Source organism: Macaca fascicularis, chromosome 6 (assembly GCF_037993035.2).
Source record: "Macaca fascicularis isolate 582-1 chromosome 6, T2T-MFA8v1.1".
Lineage (NCBI taxonomy): Eukaryota > Metazoa > Chordata > Mammalia > Primates > Cercopithecidae > Macaca > Macaca fascicularis.
In genome coordinates this window covers 185,577,957-185,584,179 of record NC_088380.1, presented here as the reverse complement: position 1 = coordinate 185,584,179, position 6,223 = coordinate 185,577,957, and the positions used below count along the sequence as shown (strand labels likewise).

The window sequence follows — 6,223 nt, the reverse complement described above, 5'->3', positions numbered from 1 at the left end:
CTATAATCAGTGTTTTTAACCATCTCTCTGGGGCATTCTTTTCAGGATAATGGGTGGAGAGGACCCGTAAGTAGAGGAAACAGTGTAAGCAAAGCAGCGAGGACAGTCATGTTACACAAGTCATTCACGACAGCTGTGCCGTGTAAGCAAAGCATGAGTGACAGCATTCACAGGTAAACCTGGAAAAGTAGGATTGAATTGGATAAGAAGATCCCACAAGGTACGGAGGCTGGATTTTTCACAGTGAGCCATGGAGTCATAGAAAGACTTTATTTTTATTATAGGAAGTTTCAAGCATCCTCAAAAGTACAAAAACAGTATAATGAAGCCCTCTATACCCACCACCCAGATTCAATAATTATCAATGGTTTGTCACATTTATTCATCCATCCTTTTTTGTTTTACTTTTTTCTTCGCCAGAATATCTTAACGCAGTCTCCAGCTTTCCTGTGAGGTCACCCTGCATGCCTCAGTATGCCTCTGTGGAATATATTGCACTTTCTTACATAAACAAAATGCCTTTATCATACCTAAAAAATTAGCGATATTTTCTCGGCATCATCTGTCAACCTGTCCGTAATCGCACCTCAATTTTCTGTGAAAAATCTTTTGACGGTTGGTTTTCTGAATTAGACTTCAAACAGTTCACATGTCATAGTTGGCCGTTAGGTTTCTCAAGTCTCTTGGATCTAAAAAAGTGTTCTCCCTCATCCTTGTTTTTATGTCATTGGCTTATGGCAGAAACCAGGTGCTTTGTTCATACAGAATACTCCATACTCCGGATTTGTCTATGGTCTTCCTTAGGGGCAGCATGATCATTTATCTGTTAGTAAAATTACCAGAATTACAGTTTTGAAACAAATACATTTTATATGGCAAGTCAAATAGTAATTATGTTAGTGTTGTTAGAAACCAAGATTTTTAGCATCAAAGAAAAGAAGTACAAATAGTTAAGTGAAAAATCTATAATCTTAAATCTGAATTGAAAATAACAGTATAAACCCAGGATGTAATTTTATTTTTGAAATAAAACAAAACCATTTCCCAGCTCTGAGCAATGAAAAGGCCTAGAAGTTACGGCCAACGCTGTAGTCAAGACACCTCTGCCTGGGCGGTTTCCTAGAAGCATAGGCCTGTGTGGCTGTTGCTTGGGTGTGTGTGGCTGACAGTGGAAGGAAGATGAAAGGAAAGAAGCTCTGTTTGTCCAGAGGGCAGAATCAGAGCTTTAGGTTTCTGGAAAGGGAGAAACAGCTGAGAGATGGAGAACTGTGTCCAGGGAAGAAGAAAAAGACAAACCCAGTTTCAATGAGAGCAGATTTTGAGTGGCAGAATCTGAACGAGTCCTAGGAAGCTTGTAGAGAAACTAGAAGCAAATCATAGCGTGGAGGACGAGGCAATCATGTCTGTGGGATGGACAGAAAGGTTTGAAAAATGCATGATTAAGTCAAAGACAGGAAGTTAACTACCAAAAATGTTATGAGTTATTCTCCAGAAAACAAGCTTTACTTGATACCGAAAGGGTAAAGGTTAGCTCCAAAGTAGAAGATCTCGTCAACAAAGACTGACATTATACGTCAACAAGGGAGGCTGTGAAATTCACAGCCATTGAAGATAGCCCCAGTGTGGCCCTGCATGAAGTTGAGAAAACAAGAAATAACCCCTTTTAAAGCCTTTCAGCCCTAGGATTCTTTGATTTATGGAAAAATTTAACATCTTTACTTTTTCTCCTACACCTGTCATCCGATGTGCATGCAGCGAAGGTCTGAGTGTGGAGTTTACTGAATAGCCCAGAAACCTGCCAGAGCACACACACAGCGAGGTGACTGTCACCCACGGAGCCACCAAAATGACACCAGTAAATCATAAAATATGCCCAAGAGGGTGTTATAAATCCTTTGGAGTTCTATTAATATTTTAGACATGTTCATTTTTAGCAGTGTGTGAAGTTTTGGTGTTTGCATTCCATTTTAATTTAGCACTTGATAATTGAAAAATGAGGCTGTTAAAAAATGATCTTAGATCTTTTTTTTCTAATTATTTAAGGATTAAATAGAAAAAGGAGACTGGTCACTGCTAGATTATTTCCTCTAAAATTGCTGCCTGGCACTTTGGGTACTTATTCTCTTGCAGCAGGGGAGGGTGATAACCATTGGTCTTCCTTGGTAAGGAAGAAGCATTGTGATCTCCCTTCCAGGCTGGGAAGCTCCTACTTTATGTGGCACTGTAGTGACTGGTGGGGTAAACAGTTTTTCACAGTTTGCCCAGAGCTTTCCTGGTTTAAGCACTCCTAAGAGACGCCTCAGTTCAAGGCCAACTGAAATGGTTGGTTACCCTGGGTAGGCCCAAAGTCCAGAGTACTGGCTCCTGGAAAAATGGTAGATTTGATGACAGTAGTCTTCAACACCCTCTTTCTTTCTTTCTGTGACCTGCCTCTTGTATCTACTTTGGGAAAATCCCATAATTTAGTCTATGGGACTGATTTAAGTCATGTGTTTGTCTCTCAACAATCACCGTGGCCAAGAAAGCGGACTACACTGGTTGTCCAAGCGTGAGAAACATATCCAGACTTAGATGTGGCCATGGAATAAAGTCAGTCTTACCCGAATTATCTGCAAATGGGAGGGAGGGGCCTCATCAAAGGAACATTGAGAGGTCTATTACCAAAAGAAGTAAAGGAATGAATTCCATGCAGGAAAAGGCTAGAAATGAACACTTGAAGTAGCTATTTAAATTGAGTTGGTGCAGGCCGGTCGCAGTGGCTCACACCTGTAATCCCAGCACTTTGGGAGGCCGAGGCAGGCGGATCACGAGGTCAGGAGATCAAGACTATCCTGGCTAACATGGTGAAACCCCGTCTCTACTAAAAATACAAAAAAATTAGCGGGCGTGGTGGCGGGTGCCTATAGTCCCAGCTACTCGGGAGGCTGAGGCAGGAGAATGATGTGAACCCGGGAGGCAGAGCTTGCAGTGAGCTGAGATCAATTTGCACTGCACTCCAGCCTGGGTGACAGAGTGAGACTCCATCTCAAAAAAAAAAAAAAAAAAAAAAAAAAAAAAAAAAAAAAAAAGTTGGTTTGAGGATGAAATAAAATATAAAAGCATTTTATACACTAAAATGTACTGTGCAATTTTTTAAAAGGGTCTCTTTTATTAATTGATGTACTACTCTGCTTGCAGTTTAGAAATGAAAGGTTTTGAAAGCCTGCACTCTGATTTGATTAGTGGAACATTCACTATAAACCCAGGCAAATTAAACCAGCATAGCCTTACTGGGGAAGTATATCTGTGGCATATTATTCTTATTTTCTTTTTTTGTTTTTCTTGTTGACCTTATGGAGGAGAGAATCATGGAGGAAATCATGAGAAGCTGGATAGCATTGCATATCAAGAAAAATCTATGGTCAATTAAACATGCTTTTCCCATTTCAAACATAATGCTTTATTTTAAAAAGTAAATGTTGACTTTCTTAATACGAATGATAATTTAACCTGGGTATAATGATTATATAAGCACTAATTTAAAGCTATTGCTACTTAACCTAATTCCATTTTTTTCCTTTTTATTTCTTGGAGATAATATTTCTTTTTCCTTCAATATTTCTGCTGTTCAGAAACCTATATACAGTAACTGATGTCAGCAAGATTGTGGAATAGGAAGCCCTGGACCATTCTTCCCCTACAAACACATCAATTCAGCAACAACTCATCGTTACCTGTGTGATGGGAATCCTCAGCTTTTGTTTGTCTGGTGAAGACAGTTTTTCCAGGGGTAAACAAGAGCTGAGGAAGTTTATCACCACTAGACATGCCTTACAAGAAATGCTAAAAGGAGTTCTTAAAGTTGAAATGAAAGGATGCCAAATAGCAGTATGATAGCATAAGTATGAAACTCGGCCGGTTGCAGTGACTCACAACTGTAATCCCAGCACTTTGGGAGGCCGAGGCGGGCGGATCATGAGGTCAGGAGATTGAGACCAGCCTGACCAACATGGTGAGACCCTGTCAAATAATTAGCCGGGCATGGGGCAGGTGCCTGTAGTCCCAGCTACTCGGGGCTGAGGCAGGAGAATGGCATGAACCCAGGAGGCGGAGCTTGCAGTGAGGCAAGATCGTGCCACTGCACTCCAGCCTGGGCGACAGAGCAAGACTCCATCTCAAAAAAAAAAAAAAAAAAAAAAGTATGAAACTCATTGGTAGAGGTAAATACATGGATAAATACAAAATACTGCATTACTCTAATGGTGATGGGAAAATCACTTTTCTAGCATAAAAGTTGAAGGCAAAAGTATAAAAAATAAAACTAAAAACATATTAAAATACACAATATGAATAGATATAAAATGGGACAACAATAACATAAAATGAGTGTATAGGGGGAGGAGAAATTAAAGTATGGAGTTTTGGTACATTATTAAATTTAAGTTGTTATTGGCTTAAAACAGACTGTTATATTGTATGTAAAAGATATTTTATGTAAGTCCCAAATTAATCATACACAAAAAATAGAAGTTACCCAAAAGAAGAAAAAAGAAAGGAATCAAAGCCTATCAATACCAAAAAAAAATTTTAAAACACAAAGGAAAGCAGCAAGAAAGGAAAAGACAGGTAGAATAATTACAAGGCTAGCAGAAAACAATTAACAAAATTGTGATAGTAAATCTTCTTTATTAATAATAATGAGTTAAACTCTCTAATCAAAGGACATAAAATAGCCTAATGGATTAAAATTGAGATCAATAATATGCTGTCTACAAGAAACTCATTTTAGATTTAAAGACACACATAGGCTGAAAGTAAGGAGATGGAAAAAGATATTCCATGCAAATGGTAACCAGAAGAGAGTGGGGTTGACAATACTTACATCAGTCAGAATAAACTGTAAGTCAAAACTATCACAAGAGACAAAGAAGGACATTATACAATGATAAAATGTTCAATCCACCAGGAATAAATACATTTGCATCCAGCATCAGAACACCTAAATATATGTGGCAAACATTGTCAGAACTGAAGGGAGAAGTAGACAACAATACAATAATTGTAGAAGACTTCACTACCCAATTTTCAATAATAGAACATCCAGGCAGACTATCAATAAGGAAATGGAGGACATGAACAACATTATAGGCCAAATGGATCTGATAGACAGATATAGAACATTCCACCCAACAACAGCACCTATTCTTCTCAAGAGTACACAGAACATTCTCCAGGTCTTACCTGTCAGGTCATGAAACAGTTTTGGCAAATTTAAGAAGACTGAAATCATTTTCTGACCTTGATGGAATGAAACTTGAAATCAACAGCACAAGTAAAATGGGAAAATTCACAGGAATATGAAAATGAAACAACACGCTCTTGAACAATCACTGGGTCAAAGGAGAAATGGAAAAAAGGAAGTTAGAAATACCGTGAGACAAATGAAAATGAAAGCACAACATACCAAAACTTACAACAAAAGCAATACTACGAGGGAAATTTAAGCAATAAAAACCTGCATTAAAAAAGAAGAAAGTTCTCAAACAACCTACCTTTATACCTCAAGTGACAAAAAAAAAAAACAAAAAAACACACAAAATTAGCAGAAGGAAGGAAATAACAAAGATTAGAGCAGAAATAAATGAAATAGAAAAGTATCAGCAAATGAGTTGGAATTTTGAAAAGATAAACAAAATAGACCACTTTTAGCTAGGCTAAGAACAAAAGAGAGTAGATTCAAATAAAATCAGAAATGAAAACAAGATATTACAACTGATGCCACAGAAATAAGACGAATTATAAGACACTACTATGACCAATTATACACCAAAAAAGCTGAATAACCTAGAAGAAATGGATAAATTCATAGAAACATACAACCTGCCAAGACTAAATCATGACAGAAGTCTGAACAATCTTACAGCTACTATAGAGATTGAATCAGTAATCAAAAACCTCCCAACAAATAAAAGCTCAGGACCAGATGATTTCATTGTTGAATTCTACCAAACATTTAAAGAATTAATGTCAATTCTTCTCAAACTCTTCCAAAAAATTGAAGAGGAAGGAATACTTCCAAACTCATTTCATCAGGCCAGCATTACCCTGATACCAAAGCCAGACAAAAACACTACAAGAAAAGAAAACTACAGGCCAATATTCCTGAAGAATATAGATTAAGAAAACCCCTCGGCCGGGCGCGGTGGCTCAAGCCTGTAATCCCAGCACTTTGGGAGGCCAAGGT

The 6,223-nt window shown here is 37.9% G+C and overlaps 1 long non-coding RNA gene across 1 annotated transcript; it reads right to left on the bottom strand.

The window, feature by feature from the left end:
* Nucleotides 1-247: 247 nt before the first annotated feature.
* Nucleotides 248-5,349, bottom strand: LOC141407111 (uncharacterized). Its single transcript, XR_012414465.1, has 2 exons — nt 5,221-5,349; nt 248-823 (listed from the first exon to the last, which is right to left on the bottom strand). It is a non-coding gene; the product is annotated as an uncharacterized lncRNA (long non-coding RNA).
* Nucleotides 5,350-6,223: the final 874 nt, after the last annotated feature.